This window comes from Lissotriton helveticus, chromosome 4_1 (assembly GCF_964261635.1).
Source record: "Lissotriton helveticus chromosome 4_1, aLisHel1.1, whole genome shotgun sequence".
Classification (NCBI taxonomy): Eukaryota; Metazoa; Chordata; class Amphibia; order Caudata; family Salamandridae; genus Lissotriton; species Lissotriton helveticus.
This window is the reverse complement of record NC_136063.1, coordinates 1,759,106,939-1,759,132,953: the sequence shown is the minus strand read 5'-3', so window position 1 is coordinate 1,759,132,953 and position 26,015 is coordinate 1,759,106,939.

Here is a 26,015-nt window from a genome sequence, read left to right as displayed (position 1 = left end):
TGCATTATCCGGCCGGGCTGGTTTCTCTTTTCTGAGGCCAGATTTTCATGGAGCTAGCCTGGGGGAGGGGTGGGCCTGGCCTGAGCTCAGTCTGACCCTTAACCTCTTGTTTTTATCATTCCTCACCCCATCTGAGGCGGGAGTCGGGGGGAGTCTTATGGATAGCAGAGATGCGAGTTCCAGTGGCCGCCTCACCCTAGCTCACCCTGACACTCCCATAGTGACCCTCGCCCGCTTTCCATGTGTCCATCACCCCTCCTGTCCCTCCTCACCACCTCCCGATTGGTCTGTCTCTGCCCTTTGCTATCTCTTTCACAGTTTCTCTTCTTCCACCAACCAACTCATACTTTGTGTCTCTTTTCGTTTCTGGCATCTCATCTATCTCCCTTACTCTCTCCCTATGTCTCCCCTCCTCGCTCTCCATGGCTCCACCCCACCCCCTTTGTCGGTCTGTCCCACCACTTTACTGTCTCCTTTCTTGTCTCTCTCTCTCTGACTCCCAAACCCTCACACTCTTTCACCTTTCATCCCGTCTCCCTCATCCTCTCACTCACCCTCTCGCTATGTCTACCACATCTTTCCCCTCACACAGCCTCCTCATGTTTGTACCGTCTCTCATCACCCCACTCATATCCCTCACCCACTCTGTCTCCTTCTTTCTCTGTCTCTCTCAACTTCTCTCTGACTCCTCATCTCTTCCTGTGCCCCTTATGCATGAATCCCTCACCTCCCCCCTCTTTTAGTCCTCCTCTTTGACTCCTCATTCTGTGCCACTCATGCACGTCTCCAGCACCCTTTCTCTGTGACCCTTATGTTTCACTCAATCCTTATTTAGTCCTTCTTCTCTCTCATCTGTTTCTCCATCACCCTGGCTCCCTCAGCCTTTTCCTCACATTTGCCACCAACCCCTTCGCTCATCCTCATAGTGCCAATATTGGCCCACTCACCAGCCCTCCCGCAGCAACATGCATGTATCGTAAATAAGCAGACAAGACAACTTTTTGTTGGGATAAAGTCGCTGCAGGTTTATTAGCATAAACATATGCCAACATGGTGGGTTATTTTACAGACGATCCAAACGCAAGCCGCCCCTTGCGGCCTACCACCTGATGGGCCAACTTGCATCGTGGCCTTAGCCAATCGGAGCTTAGCGGTTGTGGTGAGTGGATAGCCACTTCCACTTCTGGTGAACCAACGGTCCACCCTCTTGCTCACGCCCCCCCTACGAGGGGCGGAGCGTTCAAGCGACCCCCGGTTGTACAGGTTCCTAACCGCCCATAGGACAGACGGGGCGCCGTCGCACCCCAGGGTCGACCGCACAGACTTCCTGGGGATATTAGGCCTCAGCACCCTTTGTGCTCCTGAAGAGGGTACCCCCTGAGTACCTTTCCGCCTCTGGATCGCCCTGTACCTCCGCCACAGCCCTGGGTGTGGTGACCGTCGCAGCCAGGGCCCCCCACCAAGGCCGGCATTCCACCTCGCTATTCCTTACTTGCTATTACCAGGGCCTCCTCCCTGTCCAGCAAAACAGGTCCATGCATAAGTGGACCGCTGTAGCCAATCATCCTAAAACGCCCTGTGAAATTGGCGTTTAGCACACATGTCTAATATAGCCAAATCTTTGCTCATAGAATTTACGCATGGCGCAGATGAACCTCCTGCGTGCCAGCTGCCTCACTTGTCCCCAACAGAGACCCATGCCACGGGAGCTAAGGGTGTGTACTCAGACCACTAATCTCACCTGTCCCCAACGGGTGGCCATTTTCCTTTTGTGATCTTCTTCTAGGGTGCAGCTTGCCCCCTTGCCCAGACAAGTACACAGAACTTTTCTATTGCTCCCTGGCAAACATAGCATGGTGTCACCACATGAATGAGGGAATGAGTGTGTGTGCCTGATATAGACACTGAAACTTTCGTGAAGGCCAACTAACGCAGCCTAACCTGCTTGCTGAACCTTCGACTGGACACCGATGCCCGGTCCCTGCTAACCACCTGTGTGTCCTTGATCTTCCACCAGGATGGTGTCGGACTACCAGGTTCTGTGCCCCCTGCTTCGCAGTAGTCCCTTTGGAGGCTCCGCTGGGACCCTTCTGTATTCCTGCAAATACTGCGTCATGCACTAGGCCTTTTAATGCCCTCCCCCGTCCCTCAAAGACATCCGACAGCCTGATTCCCCATCACAGCTTTGGTGCCTGGCATTGGGCCCAGCACACCCAATGTTTGTAACATATATCTTCCTTAGAGTTACCAGTTATTGTGCGTGGCTAGCCCTGTCCTGTCAAGGCATGTCAATGGCCGTTCCCACCTAATGGGGACTATCTTGCCAAGGGATTGTGACATATGCACGGGTGTCCCTGTGTACCTGCCGTGTACGAGGGAGGAACTACAAGAACGAATACTTGCCCCTTCTTGAGCAGTGGGAACGCCACCACAATCCTTCTTCAATCATTGCAGCAACCTATGCTCTGACCCCATGTTCCCCTCACCTTATTGCCCCACAACCCACAAAAGCCTGGCTATAGGGCGGGTCTGTTTGACTGTCTTGGGTGATCGAGGATCCATCCCTTGGTGCATGCTTGCCCCCATAGCATATTCCAATAGTTGGACAGCCCACTGACTGGCTGCAAGCTTCTACATCATGCGTATAAGGCCAGTTTGAGTTTTGCTTAGGCAACATCCCTTTTAACCTGTGAAGAGTATCTCCTCATGTTTGTCACTTGTACAATTCGTCCCCCTTTGCCTGGCCTTCGTTGGACCCCATGAAGCTTTTAACAAGCAGCCTATACAACTGTATATACATGTTGTGCAACTAGGGGAACTATTACTTCCTCACTCTTACTTCCTGGCATGTGAAAACTGCCAAAGGAAACCCTACTTTAGTACCTGAATAACCACCAAATAAAATACTGTCTAGGTAAAAGCTTACCAGTGGACTTAGCCAAGGGCCCTCCACTGCGTGGCAACCCTAGTTGTTGAATTTTGACTGTTAAAATTTGCCTGCCAACCTCGGACCCTTCAAGTAAAATCAGACAAACCAAACGCCTACCTGGCCATAAACGCACCAACCTGTGTCCAGTGAGATGAAGCCAGATAGAGGCTTTGTTGTATCAGCCAGACCCGACGCGGAGCCAGACTTGAATGGTCTTAGTGGGGTCAGACTGTAGGAGGTATGTGCGGCTAAAGCTGGCCCAAAATCTGTGCCAAATGCTCACGCATCACCTTAGTGCCAATAGGCCTGCGTATAAGAAACTGGTGATTCTGTGATACAACTTAAGTGAGTCTCAGCGTGGGCCAGAATCTAGGAGGTATAAGTGTGGCTTATGCAGGCCCAACTAATCAACAGGGCTACCCAGCGTGCTCAGGCAATGTGCTGAAAGTGCCTGGTATTTCCCAAATATACCATTGCCTTACTATAATTACTGCAAAAAAAGCACTTCTTCTACAACCAGCCCATCTGCTGGCTTAGTCCATGCTTCTTAGTTGCATCAAATTAAAGAAGCTACCATATCGCTTTCTTGCGTAGCCCACCTAGAGCTAGCCGCCCCCATCTATGGCTGCCAACTTTCAACTGCCATGTGTGACATATCCATCCTTTCGGTGCACTATGAGTGACATAAACAAGACTCTGAATGACACTTTCATGCTAGCAATAAAACCATGAAGATGAGGGAGACCCGATATCACTGATTACGCCCATTTGACTAGCAAGAAACTCTAAGAAGACCCTGGTTAAGGCTGCTTTTATGAGAAATTCCCGATCTTGGAGGTTGCATGTGTGAGACAGACATATATACAATGATTTGGGAGTCAATGTGCCTGGTATGGAAAGAGACTGACGTAGGAGCAGGGTATCACAAATATACAGTCAGTCTGTAGTGCCTGGCACCGTAAATACAGGAGATGGGCGCATGCAAACTACGCCTAGTGCGATCCACAACCCTTCTCTGACGGGGAAGCTGTCTCGTTCCGGCTTCGCCTCATACTGAGTGCGTCACTCACTGACCCATGGTGTCATCGACAAGGTGCACCCCAAAGGCCCCCCTAGCAGCAGCTGCCCCTAGAGAGAGCACTGCCATCCCCTACCCTGGGGCGGGATGCCTGGAACTGCCCCTTTTGCGCACAGGACACCAACCAGGCGAAAAGCCCCAATATGGCTTTTGTGTGGCAGTACTGAAAACACAACGGATCTGGGGTGGTGGCACATCTGCTTTCGGAGAACCCAGTCCCTTATCAAATTGATGCTCCAAGTCTCTATTTAATCTTCTCAACCTGTGACCGCAAAACTAACCCATGGTCGCGCTACCGACCCAAAGCGGTCTGGTTACCGAGCCCAGTAAGCCTCCCTGCAACGCATCACCCTGCGCCATGGGTTCCACCCTTACAACATCACTAAAAGGTTTCTTTTAGTTCAAAAGAGGACCTCCTATATGCTAGATGGTAGGGTCACCTACTGATTACATTACTATTTGTGGGCTGCTGCTGTGTCACCGAATTGCCAACACGTCACCATCCCTGAATCTAGAATGTAAACTATTTTAGAAATTTGAAGCGATGCCGCGCACAGTCCGTAACTCTTCCCAAAGTGGGCATGAAAGAAAAGTACTGATCAAATTGAAAGCTGTTCCAAACCAGGTCCCCAAGGTAAGTTACTACCAAGGACAACAGCTATTACTCATGCATCTGCAGTAGTGCACATAGTGTCAGTCACAGGCTACCAACTAAGGCCCAGGACCTGATCCAAAAGTGGTGCCAGCAAAGTCAGCGTGACTTCAAGTACACATATACCATCATACCTCGCCACCCCGCGACACCGTCAAAGGCACGCATGCCCAATGCCAAGCACTAGAAAACCCATCGGCCTAACTTTAGCGATGTGTAAAACCGGCGAGGTAAAATTCGATCTTTGTCTATCGTTGCTACAATGCGGATTCAAGAGGGGGCAATGACCTCCGCTGGGCCCATGCCACCCCAATGGATTGTGGGGGAAGGTTAATCTGGCAGTGTGAGCCACAGGGACAGACACACTGCCAAAATCCACTGCAAACTGATAGGATATGCGCCCTTTGCAGTTTCCTCGCCCTGCACGACCCGCAGACAAAACATTCCTGACTGTAATCATAATTGACTGAAGAAGGTCTCAAGGTGCTGTCACCGTGCAGATGGAAAAAGGTTGCTACTCTTATTATTGGGAGTGAAACACAGGTTCTGACCTAGAGTTGGTCATGGCGACACATACCTAGAGACGCCCAATATTGACCCACCTAGAAACCGCTTTCGCCCGTGCAACACTACAGCAAGGCAGTTCTATGGAAAACACGACAAATGTGCCGCTGTATGCCAGGACTCACGTTAGGAGGCCACTTCCTTTTTCCGCCACACCTTGTTCCTGCCATGCTGCCAATCATAGTAACGGTACTGGACCATGCCTTTTTTCTGAACTGTTAAATGTCTGGAACCAGGGAATCATACCTGCCCTGCACCCCGTGACAAGCTAACCAGAATATATACCAAGCGCAAGGCAGCAGGAGGTCTGCCACTAGGAACGTGGCCCCTTCAGAGCATACAAGCAGACCCACCAGACATCACCAAACAACAGATATGGAGCGACGCCCTCATACGATAACAACAAATTGGTCATGAACAGAACGCTTTATCGCCATTGTGCGTGTGCGGTACCTAGGGCTGTTCCACCTAGCAAGGACGCTGCGCCCCATGCAATTCGGCAGCCAAAGGGTGTCCGTGAAAAGCCCACAAACATATCCGGTGATGCTGCATGTCCTGCACAACCCCGAACCTGCGCAACTCAGAGCCCCAAATAAATTACATTCACTTAGTGGAAAACATACAAACTACACGTGAATAGCAGTTGGCCAGTGGGCACAGGTTCGTAAACAAAAGCATCCAGGACCCAAATAAGGGCACTGCGACCATTGATCCGGCCGCCTAAGCGAGGAGAGAACCATCGCCAAACCGCGGGCAGTGCCATCCAGTGGCCTAAACGCTTCGCTGCACCCGTATACATGAACGATCAGTGGTGTAAGGACTCTTCTGTAAACTTCCCTCACCACAATTTCTGGACATTCTCCTCACCCGGCGAGGAGCCGGTCCTACATGCTGTCTGTGAACCTTAACCTGGGTAGCGTGCCATGTGGGCCACTAACCCCTAAAACTGATGTGAGGCACTGGGCCCCCAGACCTGGCCCAGCCGGTCCTTGCTGACTCGCGATATTGAACTCTAGAGCACACCAACATTTACCGCGTGAAAGTAAAACTGAAATATTGTCCACAAGCATGAATTGAAAGATTGCATCTCCGCAACGGGACACATTGGTCACTCCAATTGTCTGGACTAGAAAGCATTTGTCACTCTCCATAGGGGAGTGTGCTCCAGTATTAAACGGCACCCGGGGCCCATGGCTTTCCCCATTCTGCACTGGAACACCCATGAATCTCCCCATGCCACTAATACTGTGCCACCCTTAGGGCGATCTCTTGCAGACTGAAAGATTGTCTCGGTTCAGATTTACTAAAACCCAATTAACACGTCTGGTCATAACAAGACGAGCCAGAGTCAACCAAGACATTCACATCGTTCTTACTGAAGTGGACTGAAGAGGAACGAGATGGCCCTTCAAAACACCCGGCCCGAGTTCACACAGGCCCCGCCAGCCGCTGCCCAAGCTCCCGTCGCCCCTGCCCGTTGCTGCACTCGTGTGGATGGCTATCCCCCTCGAGTGTGTGCACACGCTGCGTATTGTTTCATGTCTATTCATATAGTACGGACACCAACCGAAGGTCTCTGAGCGCTACGCATGGGCACCGATAGCTTACATATTCAGGCAAGGGGGATTATGTCAATAGCATTGAAAGTATTGCTTATAAATATAGCGCAAACTAGACGAGAAGTCCTTGGAGCGTTTACAAGAGCACCGGTTGCCTGCACATTCAGACACAGGGGAAAAGTGCATATGGTTTTATTATTCACGCTTTCTAAGCGTGTTAAGGAAATTATTTAGTCCCCAAACGGCATCTGCCCAAACCCAGGAACGAACCGGGAACCTTCAGTTCAAAAGTCTAACGCTCCGCGCACTGAGCTGATTCGGGCTCTATAATTAGCAATCCAAAATTTATCTAGCGCGAACTCGACCCGAACTTCTTGTAGCGCTTTAAATGCACACCGGTAGCTTATACAGTCGTCTCTTACAGGATTGCAAGCAGCTATAAACGGGCTCTTCGTGGTCCCTACTGCCCGGCGGGAACAAAGGGGGGGCACACCTCCCCATAGAGAGCCAATCCCAAGATGGAGAGCCCTCATAACAGCGTTAACTGCACGGCCGCCCGAAAACTTCTCCCCTGCGTCCAGCCAGGGAAGGATTGCAGCACACAAACGGGCCTCCTTGAACAAAGTCCCCTGAGGGCGAGAACCACAGCGCTAAAGGTTCTTTGCCGCAGCACCTCTACCGGGGCTGTGACCACTGTCGCATGCTTTGCTGCTGGCAATGGGGTCGGGTGACAGCGCCAAAAGTGAGAGGACAGTAATCAGAAATGGGTAATGAGGCGCCATTTCCTCACCTCAGCCATTGAACACAGGGCAATGCCAACCGCAAACCATTTACAATGTCCACAGTTAATACGAATAAAGCCTGAAGCCTCCACAGCTGAATATACATCGAGCAAAAGTCAGGGGTGACAAGCTCAGCCCGACTCATATTAAAACCCCAATGGACGTAAACGATCCTAATGATAGCTCGTGTGTAGCGTCGATCTAAAACAAGTACAACACTGTTGGGCAGGCAAGAGGCTACACAATAGTGTGCGCCTACTGCCATCTAATGGCGGCAGTTCTTGTGTGGGTAATTCAGGCAGCGCTGCACGAGAAACTACTATAGTCAACTCAGTCCAGATGCCTTAACGGCTGGGAATGGGATAAGCTTAATTGTTTCCCATACGGAAACAACCTGAATAGCGCGCCCTATTCGACCGGACCCCATGATCTTTCTGACAAATAAAACATATGCACCAGGCCTGGACGGACAACCCCGTGCCCCAGCCCAGCCGGGACCAGCATGCAGGCTGGCGCCCGGTCCAAGCCACATCGAACGGATGCAGTGACACCCCAGCTGGCAAACAAGACCAGAACAACAAAAGCGTATCAACTCGAGCGACCCCACTTGCCCTCGAACCATACCGAGGCCACGCACCAGTGTACCTCCCGGGGTGCAGGGCACGGGCGTACCTACGTGACCCGCGACTTGGCCTCTGCACCCCCACTGTCCTCTCGCCTGAAAACAGTGATTAATCACACCCGTCCCGAATAAAATTGCTGCAGGAGGGGACGACTCACCGCCAGAGAAACGACCCGGCGACCGGAAGAAAACAGCACACCGACGCCAGACCGACCAGAGGGCAACAAAACGGCGTCAGGGTTAGGGGACAAGACGCCCACAAGGAACATGGCGGCGGGCTGAGAGCCGGTCGCGGATGCACCTAGGAATCCCTGCAGACTGAATGGGGAAAGACCGCGTTTTCCGCGAGAAGAGAGAAGAGATTCCATAGTCTAATGTCCCCTCCATTGAGGTGAGATGCGATTACTGCGCCGTGAAAGGATCCCGTGCATCTTTCAAATCGGTTTCGTTTGTTTTCTTTCCTACGAGGTGACGACTGGCTCAGACGCGCGAGGAAGAGGTCGGCGCTAGGACCTGCGCCCACCTGTGTCACCGCTCACACTGGAAGAACGCCGGCGGTGTTTGTGGAGCAGATTTCGCTCCGTTCTATTTCAACTCAAACTAAGAGGTCCGGCGTTTAATGTTTATAAACAACCTTGCAAGGCTGTGGCTGGGAAGAAGCTCTACCTATTTGCGGTAAGGTCGGGGGAGAAGGGAGATTCAGCAGCGAATCACTTGTTTTCTTCTGGGAGGCAGGACTGTATGGAGCAAGCGCAGACTGAGGCTCCAGCTATTAAAAATAACCTTGTGCATTTAAACATACTACCAGTGCAGGAGCTGGCGTTAGTGAAACCTGTTGAGTCAGCAAAGAAGCCAATAGCAGCTGCTTTAACTGCTGCAGCTGAGCCTGTCACAGTAGATACTAACTTGAGTACAGCGAGAAAAAGAAATACCCCCCCAATAAGAAGGAACAGGTATCAGCTGAGATCCAGGGTAGAGCTAAAGGAAAAGGGTGCGCTGGAATTTGAAGAGAGGGAAAGACCTATGCCATTAACTCCCTGTAAAAGGAAAAACAAAAAAACACTCTAGTAAAAAAATCTAAAGGAGTTACTCTTGATAACCAGGTGGTGAAGAGTACCCCTTCACTCAAATCTTACTTTAAAGTTTTAGATCAGGCTATGAGTTCTGCCACGCAAAAGGAGGATAGTACTAGCACTATATCTCTAAAAAATCGTTTCGGGTCTCTGGAGAACTTGGTCAACATGGAAAGTGCTGGGTCATTTGTCCCCTTGAATGGGGGAGTGATATGTGAGGAAGTGGGGGGTGCAGAGACCCTGATATCGGCTGGTTTAGAGCATCAACAGGTTCAGCCGAACCCTCCTGAGTCTAAAAACCTAGGAATACCCCCTGTACCGTTTACTCCTGCTAATTTAAATAAAGCATCTTCTGGCGATAAAACGCAAGGAAAGCAGGACACCAGACCAAAGAGTCAGTCGGTAACAGCTAAACCTGTACAAAATAGCTCTAAGGGGGTTGGTGAGGGAACCAGTAGACAGGATCTTAATAAGGACAATCAATCAGACTCAGCTTCAGCTCCTATTAGAACGAGAACAAGAAGAGGTTCTGAAGAACTATGTGAGCTAGAGAATGATCGTTTGGGGGATCTCTTTCGATCATTGAGAGGCGATATGATGTCAAAATTCGAGATATCAGAGACTAATCAAAAAACAATACACAACAGATTTGACCTTTTGGAATCTAAGTTAGATGATGTTATCCTTCGCACAGGTAAACTGGAAACAGAAGTAGCAACATTGAACAAAACCGTACATGGAAACTTAAAAGACATAGATACCTTGAAAGCCCAAAACAGAACATTGGCCATGGATGTTGAGAGATTGGAGACCCAGGCACGTCGGAATAACCTAAGGATTCTGAAAATACCAGAGGGGGAAGAGTTGGAGGATATAAAGGGATTTGTTTGCAAGCTCCTGAGAGAAGGCGTTTTAAAAGACCGCCCAGATATAGACCTGGAAGCTGAAATTCAAAGAGTGCATAGAGACCCTTATAAGAGACGCACAGACAGGAAAGCACCCAGGAAAATATTGGTAAATTTTCAAACATTTAGCGTCAAGGAGCTTATTCTAGGGAGATGTCTGTCGAAAATAGACCTTCGGTATCGGTCCAGTCCTTATCTTATCAGGTCTGATATAGGAGCAAGAACTGCACAGAGACAATGGGAACTGGGCACCAGAATGCCAGACTTGAGGTCACTGGGTGCGCACGTGCAGATGAGGTTTCCTGCCTTGCTCAGAATTATGTGGAAGAATAAGACCTATAGTTTTTCACAGCCTGAAGAGGTTGATAATCTTTTAGGCCGTATGAGAAATGATCAGGAAGATCAATAAAGGGCAGATTTTGTTACTACTCTTAAAAATAATACCAAAAAAACCAAAAAACTTTTAGGGATTAAATGAAGAATAAATCGAAGCACTGAAACACTAAATCATGGTAAAGGGAACACGACTTAGTTAACGCTACACTTTTTCACTCGCCATAATATATTTGATTTGGTCAGGGGATCTGCCTAGGGGCTCCGAAAGGCGAAGCCATCGTCTGGTATGTTGGGGGGGTTCCTCAGGGGGGAGGGTGTTCACTGGGTGGAGGGAGCAAAGGGAAAATGATAAAAAATAAAAAGTCCTCATATATAGGTGAATATATTTTGTATATAGCTATGGATGGATACGAGATGATAGTAGGCTTATGAGTAATCTATATAGGCTTAAAGTCCTGTCATGGAATATCAATGGCCTGGGGGAAAAAAAGAAACAGAATAGGATTTGTGAATTCTTAAAAAACTCAGATGCTCATCTTATAATGCTACAAGAAACCCATCTAGAGGCAGATATTTGTAGCTCTCTTTTTAAGAACTTAAGGTGGGTTCAGGAAATAATTTGCTCCAGGCAATCTGGCACCACAAGAGGAGTCTCCATCATAATTCGAGCAAATAGTGGGATAAGTCTGAAAAAATACGAGACAGACCAATCAGGAAGATGGTTGGTAGCAGTAATACATATTCAAAACATCCCGTATACACTGGCTGTGTACTATGGTCCAAATGATGATAACCCGGGCCCACTATCTAAGCTAGCGACAGCATTATTAGGGTCAACTGGCCCGGTAATTTTGGGAGGCGATTTTAACCTGGTCTTTGACCAGAAGCTAGACAGAACCTCGAAAGCTAAATATCACGCTCCCTCAAAATCACTCGCTATCTTAGACGCTATAATGAAGGACTTCAGTCTTCTAGATGTATGGAGGAAAAAATACAGAACCTTACTAGGGTTTACTTTCTACAGTAATAAATATAAGAATTATTCTAGGATTGACCACCTCTTAGTGGATCAGCATTTCCTCACAGATATCAATTACCTTTCCTTCACACCGATAGGGATGTCAGATCATGCAGTACTGGAAATGGTAATCGTATTGAATTTAAGTCCTTTAAAAATAACATGGACCCTGGAGAGATCAATCTTATTAGATGACCAAGTAAAAATAGAAGTTAAAGATAAAACTGCAGAATTTTTTATAATAAACTCAGGCACCTCCACCCCCCAGGTAGTGTGGGAGGCCTATAAAGCCTTTCTGAGAGGAGTTTTAGGCTCTTTAATGACTTATAAGAGAAAGAGCATGAAAGTAAAAAGAAAGGAGGACCTGGCGGCAATAACAAGAAAGGATCTCGAGTTACAAAATGCAATTTTAACCAACTCCAAGAGAGTTCATTTGATAGAGAAGGAACTCACTGAGCTGCCACTTCTGCTTAAAGTCTGGAAAGAAAAAAAAATATATAAAAAAAAAAAAAAAAAAGGGTTAGGGGACAAAGAAGCCGCCAGGTGGGCGGGGGAGGAATATATACCTCTCCCTGCCTCCCACCACGGCCGGAAGAGACGTCTAGGACCCTTTAGGGTCGTGGAACACTGGGCTGCCCCATGTGCCATCTTGTGGCACTAAGGGGGCCGCCCTCTTATGTGTGTCCCCTGCGGGGACGTGTTGGTCGGCCCGCATTGTCTCTCCCTCCACCTCTTCTTCGCCCTCGCCAACTCTCAGCTCCCTTGACCCTCCCTTTCTACTCTCCTCGCTCTCTCCCTCTGTTTCTCCATCACCTTTTCTTGCACGCAAAAGGTCTTTACATATTTCTTTATATTCGTGGGCTAGTCAAACCCAATTTAAAAAAATGTTTTCCTTCTTTTGAAATCCTGCGCATTTCAAACATTTTAATTGAGACTTCATGAGGCACCATGGGTGTTCTGGTCAATAATTTTGTGTTAGCTAGCCTACAAATGCAAAATTGGGAAGAGATGTTGTGCTTGTAGATGTGTGCGCTCATTCTTTGATAGAGTGTTTGTTTGGTTTGGTTGTCACAGGCTGTGAGAGAATTGTTGGTAGCAGAGGCTGTATTAATTTCCTAAAAGATAAACAGCTATTCGAGAAATCAAAGTTTTCCCAAGATGAGCAAAGGAATTGCATTTTTGTGAACCCAGTTAGCTCCTGTATTTTATTTATTTACTTATTTTTATGCATTTTATTGTTATTTCATGGTGCCATTGACGTTCTCTTTCTTGACTAACACATAATAGGATTGTTGACAGTATAGGTAAGGTCGATTATGTGAAAGTGCAGTTTGCTTACTGAGTCTGCATCAAGATTTGCACGGCTGCCCGCATTGAACAATTATTTTAGTGAAAATATTTTAGTGACAAAAAAAATAGCGAAATTAATAGCTTTGTCATTTACAATGCCAATAGTAATAACTTACGCAAATGCGACACCTATAGCATTTGTAATGCAATATGTGTTGTATTTACGTGACTTACATGTATTGATATTACAAATAACAATGGCTTTTAATTTTTTTGACAATTAATACTTTTTAAACAAAAGTTATTGTAATTTATAATGGCATTAGCTTAAACTTTTGTAAATAACTTTTGTGAAGATTATGTTCAGTGTATTTTATTGTGCAGAAAATCCAAGAACAGAAGTGAAATATTAACATTGAGAGAACATATTTGAACCAGTTGTTGTTGAAGGGTTGCACAGATTGATGCTGTGGTGGCGCTGAGTGATGTGATGGCGTACGAATGATGCTGTGGCGTTCAGTGATGCTGTGATAATGTTATGCTATGCTATGTTTTGTTATGCTATGCTATGTTTTGTTGTGTTTTATTATGCTATGCTTTGTTTTGCTATGCTATGTTTTGTTGTGTTTTGGTATGCTATGCTATGTTTTGCTATGCTATATGTTTTGTTTTGTTATGCTATGCTTTGCTATGTTATGTTTTGTTTTATGCTATGTTTTGTTGTGTTTTGTTATGCTATGTTTTGTTGTGTTTTGTTATGCTATGCTATATTGTGTTGTGTTTGGTATGCTATGCTATGTTTTGCCATGCTATGATATGTTGTGTTTTGTTATGCCATGCTTTGCTATGCTATGTTTTGTTTTGTTATGCTATGTTTTGTTGTGTTTTGTTATGCTGTGCTATGTTTTGTTATGCTATGCTGTTTTGTTGTGTTTTATTATGCTATGCTTTGTTTTGCTATTCTATGTTTTGTTATGCTATGCTATGCTTTGTTATGCTATGTTTTGTTATGATATGTTTTGTTATGATACGTTATGTTTTGTTATGCTTTGCTATGCGTTGTTGTGTTTTGCTATGCTATGCTATGCTATGTTTTGTTGTGTAGTGTTTTATTAGTCTATGCTTTGTTTTGCTATCCTATGCTTTGTTATGCTATGTTTAGTTATGCTATGCTATGTTTTGTTGTGTTTTGTTATACTATGCTATGCAATGCCATGTTTTGCTATGCCATATGTTTTGTTTTATTATACTATGCTTTGCTATGCTATGTTTTGTCATGCTCTGCTATGTTGTGGTATGTATTTAACTGTGAATAAGTGAAAGCTGGAGAACAGTGTTGTGTAATCGCAGGAGGAGATATCTAAAAAAAATGCAAGGTTTAATAGCTAGGGAACTGTTCGTTATGGACCGGGGATATCCCTTATCCCATGTATGTGTCAAACAGTGAACTTATGGTATGTATTTAACTGTGAATAAGTGAAAGCTGGAGAACTGTGTTGGGTAATCGCACGAGGAGATATCTAAAAAATTGAAGGCTTAATATCTAGGGAACTGTTCGTTGTAAATCGGAGATATCCCTTATCCCATGTGTGTATCAAACATAGTGAACTTATGGTATGTATTTAATGTGTGAATAAGTGAAAGCTGGAGAACAGTGTTCAAGAAGAATTCTGAAAAAATTGAAGGTTTTATATCTAAGGAACTGTTTGTTATGGACCTGGGATATCCCTTATCCCATGTATGTGTCAAACATAGTGTACTTATGGTATGTATTTAACTGTGAATAAGTGAAAGCTGAAGAACTGTCGTGTAATCACACGAGGAGATATCTAAAAACTGGAAAGTTTAACATCTAGGGAACTTTTCTTTTTGGACCGGGTATATCTCTTATCCCAGATATGTGTCAAACATAGTGAACTTATGGTATGTATTTAATCGTGAATAAGTGAAAGCTGGTGAACTGTTTCATCTAATGGTACCTGGTGATATCTAGTAATGGAACGTTTAATATGTAGTGAACAATTTTATGCACCACTTTGAAACAAATTCCACCTACCATCTGTACGGCTGGAGTAAAAAAACTCCTATTACTAGTGATGAAGCAAGGTGCAGAACAATATTTTGTTAAAACTTGCGAAGTTAATCTCTCATAACCTTAACTGAATTAATATGCTTGTGGTGAAAATACTAATCAACATAGTATAAGAGTTTTTGCATAAAATACACACGGGTTAACTAATGTGCTTTATGTTGCAAACGCAAAGAAGAAATAATAAATTAACCATGTCTATTGTCTTTGTCAGAGTAAAATGTGGCTGTTTAACTAATGTAATGTGCTTATTTTGTGTGCTTATGTTATGTCTTTTCTGTGACAACATGCATAAAAGAGTTCCTGCAGTTCCTTAGGAATAGTAGATATAATGCTGCGTATATGAGCTTCAGCTAGGTAACATAATTAACGGGATTAATTAGTAAAGGGGGTGGGTAACAGAATGGGTTTCAATTCTTTAATTAATTGATGTCTTGTGTTAGTTTGATAATAGTTTCCAAAGTGAGGCCTAATGGTGGTTCAGCTTGTCCAGAGCGAATCCTTGCACATGCGCAGCTGTGAAGACTTTTACTGCAGAAACATCACGTAATTTGGAAAAGCAGTTTTTCAGCTGAATTAAATGTGCTCTCTGAGAAAAAGGCTCAAGGACAGGAACTTGTTGTATCTGCCAAGGCTAGGAAGTTAAAGTTTCAAGCTTGTGGAAAATGTTTCTTTTCTGAGGAAGTCGGAAGATGAGAGACAATAGGGCTTATGTATAAGCCTAGTCCTGGTTGAGTAACAGACGTGATTCAATGTTTTATCGTGGACTGACACTGCACAGCCAATGAGAAGCCTGGATTTTTATGAAAAGATGTAAATTGTAGTAAGTTTAGCTAGAAAGAAAGGTATAAAACCTGACACTTGGAGCGGAGAAAAAACTCTCTTCTTTCCGATTCCTGATTGACGTGACATCCTGTCGGACTTTTGGCGCACGTAAGGACAGCAGACTTTAAATGATTTTTCCTTTCTAGGTGGAGTAAGAATCAGACAAGGAAATAGATTTAGGGATTGGAAACTGTTATTTTGCTAATAATACATGATTCTAAGCTTGCTTTAAAGATGTCAGTTTATTAATTCATATCCTCACTAAAATGCTGCTTTCTTATTTGCTTATGAAAAATAAAGTAAATAAAATTGAATTTGAAATGACAAGCTGGTCTTGTTTATTCATAATCTAGTTACCATCAGTTGATTCAATCGCCTTAGTGGCTCGATTTAAGATATGAGATGTTTTAAAACCATGATGAAAATAGATAAACTGCAGTTGTATAAAATTTGTAAATAATTTGTGAATAGATTCTATAAATCAGGCCACCTGATTCAGATGCTCAAAAATTGTCTTATTGGTGTTATGGGCCGTTTTTAGTGATTCATGATTAATGGTGAGTATTGAGATGCAGTTCAAATTTATCAGGAGTGAATAGAAATTATGCTGAAACACCAGTCCATGGAAATGAAACTCCAGTTCATAATAATGAAACCCCAGGCCAGAGAAATGTAACCCCAAATGGAAAAAGAACAGAAAGGTATGAGGAATTACCGAGTACCTCAGAAAATATTCGTTCTACGAATGAATTAATACAGCAGTTAACTAAAAGCATGGAAGCAGTAACTACCTGTAACAATTGGACCTGTTCTTCCAGTATTTGATCAAAAAGAAATTAGACATTCAGCTTTGACTGTTCCATTAAATTCAGAAATACAGAAAGTGATTGAAAAATTTTATTCAGATTTGTCTGAGATACATCGAGAGAAAATGATGATGCCTGACTTAACTTTTAATCAGAGTTTGATAAGTAGACCTCCATCTGGTGCAGAATCTGATTCTGGAACTCCGGAAAAGAGTCCGAATAAAATAGATTTAGCACAAACCCCAGAATGGAAATTACTTGATGTTGCAAAATTGAAAGCAGATATTGAGGAAATATTAATTGGAACAATTGGAACTGACAGTTTGAAGCTATATCAGGATGATGAGTTATTGTTAATTTGCTAAAGCATAACTTGGAAAACCAAAAACAAATATGATCAATTAGAGGAAATGGCTGCTGAATTAGAAGTAGATTTGAGCAAGCAAAAGAATATGCAGAAACATTACAGGGTGGATTTCTCCGAAAAAGATATTGAAAATATGAATACCACAAGAAGAATCATTCATATAAAAGCCTTAATTGTGGTTTTGAGAAAATGGGGTGATTTAGGTAAATGGAGAGTGAAATGGACAAAGAAAAGAGATGAAGACAGAACAAGTTTAGCTTTTCCTGTCAGAGAAAAGGAAGAGGAAGTAGTAAATGAATTACCAATGAGAGAAATACCAGGAGGAGGGTATGTGCATGTCCCATGGACAAGGTAGGACATTTTAATGTTCACAAATGATTTTCCTCGGTTAAGAGAAAAACCTGTAGAATGGTATCGTCAGGTAGACAGATTTGTGAAAGTTTCAAAAGTTTTATGAATTGATCTTGATGGATTCTTTGACATAGTTGCCCCATCAGATCTTTGGGCAGAATGTAAAATTTCTATAAATTGGCCTACAGAAGAACTTCCTCGACAAAAAGTAACCAGTGCTCCTTCACCAGAGGTAATGAGAAAGTACGTTCAGGTAATTGTGTTTTTGAAAACAAAGATTCCCCCAAAAGAGATAGATTAGGTTAAAATAGATAGAACAACCCAAGAGCCAAAAGAATCAGTACATTCATTCTATGAGAGACTAATGCTGGTATTCAAACAATACAGTGGTTATGAGAATTTAAGTGAAAAGGATATGAGCCATTTTATATACAGATTTGTATATGGCTTGAGACCTGAAATTGGTGAAATGATAAGAACAGGAATAGTTGGTTGGCAATCAAACTCAGTAGATGACATTTTGAGAAAAGCAAAATACTGCAGTGATGAAATAGATGCTAAACAAAAGAAACTAAAAGAAAAAGCTATGTGGGCACAGGTAAAAGTGACCGCACAACAATTGGCAAATTTGGGAAATAAGAATGTTGACCAGAATCAAGGAAAATTTAAAGGTAATTATAATAAGCCGAAATTGATGGGAAATATAGAAGAGCTAAAACAGAAACTCCCATGTTTTAATTGTGGCGAAATTGGACACTGGAAGCGTGAGTGTAAGAATCCGCCCAGAAAGTATTTAAAAAATGCATCATTAAATCCACAGATGCAGAATGAGATAAATCTGCAGCAACAGCTACAGCGACAGGTAGTGAATCAGCAAAGTTAGATACCACAACCGCCACTTCCAAACTGTGTAAATGTGCAGAGATACAGTGCAGAAACAGGATTCAGTGGAGGTGAACAGGTAAACAGACCACCAAGAGTGAATGTGGCGTAGTCCATGACTATGGCTAGCTATGGTCTCAAAGAGGTTATTTAACTTCTGCGGGATCACCAATCAGAAATGCACAGTTGATCAAGAGACTAATCGATGGAATTCAGTTGCCAGTAAAGATTGCAGTTGTAAAGTGCACAGCACATAAAAAGGGAGAGTATTACATAACAAAAGGAAATTCATATGCTGATGAAGTGGCAAAATTCTGTGTGAAAAATAATGTGTCAATTAATCGGGAAAAAGCAAATGAACATGTTTTGAACTCACTTATGCTAACATCTGTAGTTGAGACTTGGCAGGGAGTAAAACAGTTGCAAGATGAAGCAGATGATGAAGAGAAAAACACATGGCTAAAAGCAGGTTGCAGACAGAGAGAAGAAGATGAGGTTTGGGTTTACGAAGATGACAGAGTAGTAATGCCAGACAGCATGATTTCTGACATGGCACGCATGTATCATGGTCCAGGACATATTGGCAGAGATTCAATGATCAGATTATTTAGGCAAACATGGTACAATCCAAAATTCAGGATAATTGCAGAATCACTTTGTCAGAGATGTTTAATCTGCCAACAGATCAACCCAAACGGAAAAACTGTTGTGAGCATGGGAACCATAGGACGGGAGGGTGGTCCTTTTACCAGATTACAGCTTGACTTCATTGACATGCCACCTCACAACAAACTCAGATATGTCTTGGTGATAGTCTGTTTGTTTTCAAGATGGGTGGAAGCATTCCCAACACGCCGCAATGATTGAATTACTGTGGCAAAATTACTTTTGAGAGAAATCATACCAAGGTATGGATTTCCTGTGACGGTCGAGACAGATCGTGGCACACATTTTGAAAACAGATTGCTACAATTGGTTTGTGAAGCTCTAGACATAAAGCAAAAACTGCACTGTGCTTACATGCCAGAAGCATCAGGCGTTGTTGAGCAAGTGAATGATACAATAAAAAACAGAATGTGTCACAACAATATTCGTTGAAAGAAGATGGTGGGAGTGAATCTGATGATTACTTCTGACGGTGCCTGAGAGAGGAGGAAGAGTGTGTGCTTGGAGCCACTCTTGAGGTAGATCAGTCTGGTCCATTTGTAAATGGTAAAGTGAATGATGTAGAAATTACTTTCCTAGTGGATACAGGTGCTACCCGTTCTACTGTTAGATCAGTGGAAATAGAAAACCTCCCTCTCTCTGGTGAAAAGATCCAAGTAGTAGGTGTAGCTAATCAGCAAATTAAAACAGATCTAACTGAACCAGTTGAAGTTGAAATAGGTAAATTTAAAGACATGCATAAATTTATAGTTTGCAATAGCAGTCCTGTTCATCTTTTAGGTGGGGATATTCTCTGTAAGATGAATTGTAAAATATATTGCTCACCGGATGGTATTGAGCTACAAACTCCAGAAGAAAATCGGCTTTACAAATTAACAATGTCAATGGTTGAGGCAGAAGAAATTAAACTATTTCCTGTGTTTGATAAGAATAATCTACCAGAAGAATTAAAAGATACAGTGAATGTTAAAATTTGGGATTTCACAGGAGATGAAATGGGTTTGATGAAAAATGTAGAGTAAAAATATCAGTAAAACAGGGAGCAGATTATCCAAACATTCCTCAATATAAAATGAAAGCAGAAGTGATTGAAGGAGTTATTGCTGTAATAGACAAATTCATAAAACAAGGTGTTTTAAAAGAAATTGAGAGCAGCCCATGTAATTCACCGATTATGGGAATTAAAAAGGCAAATGGTACTATCAGGATTGTTCAAGACCTGAGAAAGGTTAACAAAGTTGTTGTTCCATGTTGCCCAGTTGTGCCAAACCCAGCAGTAATTTTATATCAAATTCCGCATGATGCAGAATGGTACACGGTTATTGATTTATGTAATGCATTCTTTACTGTTCCATTGCATCCAGAAAGCCAACAAATGTTTGCGTTCAGGTTCAAAGAGCGTATATTAGCATGGTGTCGAATCCCTCAAGGGTACACCGAAAGTCCATCTATTTTTAATCAGCTGCTAAAGAGATCCTTGGAGAATCTAGATTTACCTGGAAAATCTACGTTAGTGCAATATATTGATGATCTCCTTGTGGCTGCAAAAACAAGAGATAATTGTGTAACAGATACCATTACTCTTTTAAATCATCTGGCAGATGTGGGACGTAAAGTGTCTCCTGCAAAATTACAGTTTTGCAAACAAGAAGTAAAATATCTTGGTCACAGAATTGCAAAGGGAGTCAGACAAGTGACAACAGAAAGAATAAAAATGATTCAAGCAATGCAACCTCCAAAAAACACAGAGACAGGTTAGAATGTTTCTGGGAATGGGTGGTTATTGTCGCCAATGGATTAGTGGATTTTCAGTAATTGCAAAGCCACTGCAGAGACTGACAAAAGCAGACATAAAAGACCCGATTAGTCTAACAGATATTGAGTTACAAGCTTTTGAACAGTTAAAAATAAGTTTGTGTGAAGCTCCTGCATTGGGAATGCCTGACTATGAGAAAGAATTTGAGCTGTATTGCAGTGAAAGAGAAGGATGTGCATTATCAGTTCTGATTCAGAGACATGGAAGACTGAGAAAGCTAATAGCATATTTCTCAGCTGTTCTTGACCCTGTTGCAAAAGCATTACCAGGTTGCTTAAAAGTAGTAGCTGCAACCAGTGTGAGTTTGGAACAAAGTGGAGGAATGATAATGGGATTTCCTGTAAAAGTATATGTACCACACTCAGTTGATATTCTCCTCACAAGAAACAGAACACAACAGTTGACAAACAGCAGGTTAACAAAATATGAAAAGGTTATCCTTGGTTCAGATAATGTCTCAATTGCGAGATGTGTGAATTTAAATCCTTCCACATCATTACCTGACACTTCTGAAACAGAAATCAGAGATGAGGCTGTTGATCATGAATGCCTGGATGTATTAGAATATTGCACAAAACCCAGACAGGACATAAAAGATGTCCCATTAGCTGAATCATATTATGTTTATTTTGTTGATGGTTCATGCTTAAGAACAGATGAAGGTGTTCTGAATGCAGCATATTCAGTGTGCACAGTTGCAGATGTAATTGAAGCCTCTTGTCTCAAAGGAATTCGTTCAGCTCAAGTAGCAGAATTGATTGCTTTGATTCGTGCATGTGAATTGGGAAAAGAGCAAAAGATCAACATAGTGACTGATAGTCAGTATGGTTATGGCGTAGTCCATGACTATGGCCAGCTATGGTCTCAAAGAGGTTATTTAACTTCTGCTGGATCACCAATCAGAAATGCACAGTTGATCAAGAGACTAATCGATGGAATTCAGTTGCCAGAAAAGATTGCAGTTGTAAAGTGCACAGGACATAAAAAGGGAGAGTATTACATAACAAAAGGAAATTCATATGCTGATGAAGTGGCAAAATTCTGTGTGAAAAATAATGTGTCAATTAATCGGGAAAAAGCAAATGAACATGTTTTGAACTCACTTATGCTAACATCTGTAGTTGAGACTTGGCAGGGAGTAAAACAGTTGCAAGATGAAGCAGATGATCAAGAGAAAAACACATGGCTAAAAGCAGGTTGCAGACAGAGAGAAGAAGATGAGGTTTGGGTTTACAAAGATGACAGAGAAGTAATGCCAGACAGCATGATTTCTGACATGGCACGCAGGTATCATGGTCCAGGACATATTGGCAGAGATTCAATTATCAGATTATTTAGGCAAACATGGTACAATCCAAAATTCAGGATAATTGCAGAATCACTTTGTCAGAGATGTTTAATCTGCCAACAGATCAACCCAAACAGAAAAACTGTTGTGAGCATGGGAACCATAGGACGGGAGGGTGGTCCTTTTACCAGATTACAGCTTGACTTCATTGACATGCCACCTCACAACAAACTCAGATATGTCTTGGTGATAGTCTGTTTGTTTTCAAGATGGGTGGAAGCATTCCCAACACCCCGCAATGATTCAATTACTGTGGCAAAATTACTTTTGAGAGAAATCATACCAAGGTATGGATTTCCTGTGACGGTCGAGACAGATCGTGGCACACATTTTGAAAACAGATTGCTACAATTGGTTTGTGAAGCTCTAGACATAAAGCAATTAACTGCACTGTGCTTACAGGCCAGAAGCATCAGGCGTTGTTGAGCAAGTGAATGGTACAATAAAAAACAGAATAGCAAAAATGTGTTTAGCTACAGGAATGAAGTGGACTGACGCACTTCCACTTGTTTTGATGTCTTTGAGAAGCATTCCAGATAGAAAAACAGGTTTGAGCCCTCATGAAATACTAATGGGTAGGGTCATGAGGCAAGCATTTGTTCCAGTTGATAAACTGTTGACCATTAATGATAGCATTGTAGTGTAGTTCCTATTATCCCAATAGGCTCTGCGCATTGGAATAATATCTTCAATAGTATAGACGTAGGACAGAAGTTAATTAGGTCTTCTACTGACGATATTAGACTTAAAGTTTTAGTGTTTGCCAGCTAGCTCAGAGTTCACTAGAAACTTTCTCGAATAGACAAGGAGGAGTTTAACCTCCCTCGACAGACAAGAAGGGATTTAGTTTCTGACAACCATAGAACATGACAACTTTGCTCTCCCCTAATCAAGAGTGTATCTCTAGAGTCGTGTGAAAACAAAAGACAACTTATTTTACTCAGTCAGTTCAGTGCATTCTTAGTTTCACCAGATTGTAGAGAAAAGGAAGAGACGGGCGTGTTCAATAAAAGATGTTATTTATTGATCAGTCTCTTTTCTCATACAAGAGAAATGAATCGCTATTGCAATACTTATTGTTAAGTAGAGTGCATACAGTAAAAACTGAAATATAAAATAATACTGTAAAAGCATTGATATGGTTTCTTAGCCATATGATACTTAAAATTGATAAAATAGATACATACATATATATATTGACTAATCGTACTCAACTGGTGCTTCTAACTACGCCTACCCCAATGTACCTGACCTAAGCCTAATACGTGGGCGGGAGTAGATAAGTAGCAGTTTAAGTTAAGTTTGCTTTGCCAAGGGTCTGCTTCAAGAATTCTCTGCAAGGGGTTATTCAGTTCAGTACCTGGGATTTAGAAGGCTGGAGGGCTGGTATCTCTATCTCAGGGCTTGATATCCCAGCTGCCTGCAAGGGCGGCTGGAAGCGCCGGAGCTGGATTTCTCGGCAGCAGAAAAGGCAGCGTCTCTTTCTCAGCGCGTCAGAAAGGAGGGGCAGCGTCTGTGGGCTTCGCTGTCAGCTGGGCTCCTCGGCAAGTCTCGCTGCTCCAATCTTGTCATCACCTCGTGTGTTTGCCTAAGGCAATGTTGGTATTATTTATACCTGAAAGGTGCCGAGATTGACGTAAGGATGGACATAAATACGTCAATAAGGATGTCATAAGAACTGGTCGTTCGCACATTCTTTACTGAAGTTCTCGGCTAAATCAAAACAATGGCTGCGGGGATTTCCCAGGTCGCTGTAGGTTTGATTTGTTTTGAGAACTCCGTATGCCTATTAGGGGGCTGGAGAAATAGTGCTTGCCTAATTAGATGGCATGCGCTATGACCTAATCAGATAACGGGCTTCTGTGCCGTTGTATGGCTAACCAGATAACGGGTTTTTGTGCAGTTGAATGGCTGCTAGTTAATTATTAACCAGACAAGGGTCAGAAATAGGGGGATCGATACAGTACCCATAGTAAATACATCACACCCACTCCACGTAATCTATGTCCATATTTACAAATCTAGGCATAGTAAACAAAACTAGTAGTGCATGTGTATACCGAACCACCCCAAAATACAATCAAATGCATTTTGAAAATTGGAAATGCGAAATACACGAAAAGATGAGTATAGTTACTATATGCACTTCAAGCAGTATAATAATGCAAAATCTAATACGCATATTTTGAAATCAGCATGAACGAAATGCGGAAATTACACATGAAATGGCTCTTAATACAGAAGAAAATTCGAGACCATCTCATCACAAAATCATAAATACTTGTGAACATGCTAGAGGGTAGCTAATGTCTCTAGAGTAGCTAAAAATAGAAATTTTGTTCTCTAAGAATAGTTTTACTTTAAGCAGAAGATAAGTGTCCCAAAAAATCGTAAATATTTTTGGAAATGGAAGGAAAAAAAAAAAATGTCCCGCTCTCCGTAAAAACTGGTGAGAAAATTTCTTATTGCTTTATTTTCAAAGTTGAAGGCCAAATTCGGGGTGTAGGGAACGCCGTGTGCTAGTTTGCTCAAAGTCATTCTTTCTGCTCTGGTGAAAACATCATATTGTTGAGACTTTCGAAAAAACTGTCAACTGCTTCTTGCGAAAGTTCCACTAACTCGGAAAAATTAATTAACATGCATTCATGAGCATGATTGCCTTCATTGATGTTTCGATCAGCATAGCTGACAGAAGGTCGTACCTGATCGATGCTGCTTTCATCTTGTACTTCACTACTCTTCAATCGTAGTGGTGAAGTCTCCACGAATGCCGTCATCAGGATTGGTAGCCGCTGGGGACAGCACAATGCATGAGCCGTTACCGGACCGAACAAAGTCTCTGCGTCCATTGGCACATCCGATTGTAGTGTCAGACAGGTGTCCAACACGCATTCTTCGCCGCATAGCAAGCACCTTAATACAGGCATAACACAACGTTGCCACATCGGTCTAAATGAAAGAAACCAAGTCATGTTCAGGTCTCTAAGCCGGGCTATTCCAAGGACTTTAGTTATGCGGTCCCTGTAGCGTATGGCTAGGAAAGTTTCTTCCATTGTCGCTGGCGTCTTGTCTGTGACGTGGTTTGCCATAGCGAAGTAACAGGATCAAAAATAGGATGCCTGCCACTAGTCCCAAAAGGAGAGGAAGTCCGCCAAAGATGGAATGGACAAAATCAGGAAAAATACCCAGGATGGCTTTGAATGGGGTTAAAGCTCCCGAAAACACTGTCTTAAATACACTCGAGATTCCACTTGTATCAGAAATATTTAAGATTTCGCTCAGTATTTCTGCGAAATGTATGGGGGAATTGGTTGATAACAGTGAATGAATCTCTGCAGTTGTCCTTGCAACTTGGAGATCATACGTTTCTTTTGATGACGTTAACCGGGTTGGCGTCTGTAGGAGCATAGTCTTCATTCTGCTTAAAGTATCAATTCGAATAAAAGAAATTTTCAAACTGGGCCATAACCTTGCCTCCCTGCCTCGAGCATCGTTTGGGAACAATACTCGTTCACAGCACATGACCTTCGTAGTCACGGTTATGAGATAAGGTTTTCCGGGCAGCAGACTGCAACATCTGCGATCTACAATTAGAATGTAACTCCCGTTCGAGAGTCTCCTAAAGAATGGTTCTATTTGTGTTGCAGGTGTGCCTAGCTGGTGACATGAAAGGTTATTTGTAGTCCCTTCACAGGCTCCATGCAAACTAATACCCTGACACAGAAGTGTACCGCTTAGTGACCTTGCACAATTATTGCCACTAAGAAACACATTCTAGCCTTTATTACTAACACATGTGTGTGTATAGGGCAAGTTCCATGTTGACGTAATGTACCCTTTACCCAACCTTTCATACTGGCCTGCCTGTATATATTTTTGACAGTATTGAAACTGGAAAGTTGTTATCGGGATATTAATTATCCCATGTATTATCCATTCAATGACAGGTCGTTCTGACATTGTCAATGGTAATCTCTCAAGTTTTTCAATGCTCAGAATTGTATAGTCAGCACCCTTCTGTGCCAAACTGATTTGTTTATCAGTAAGGTTAAAGATA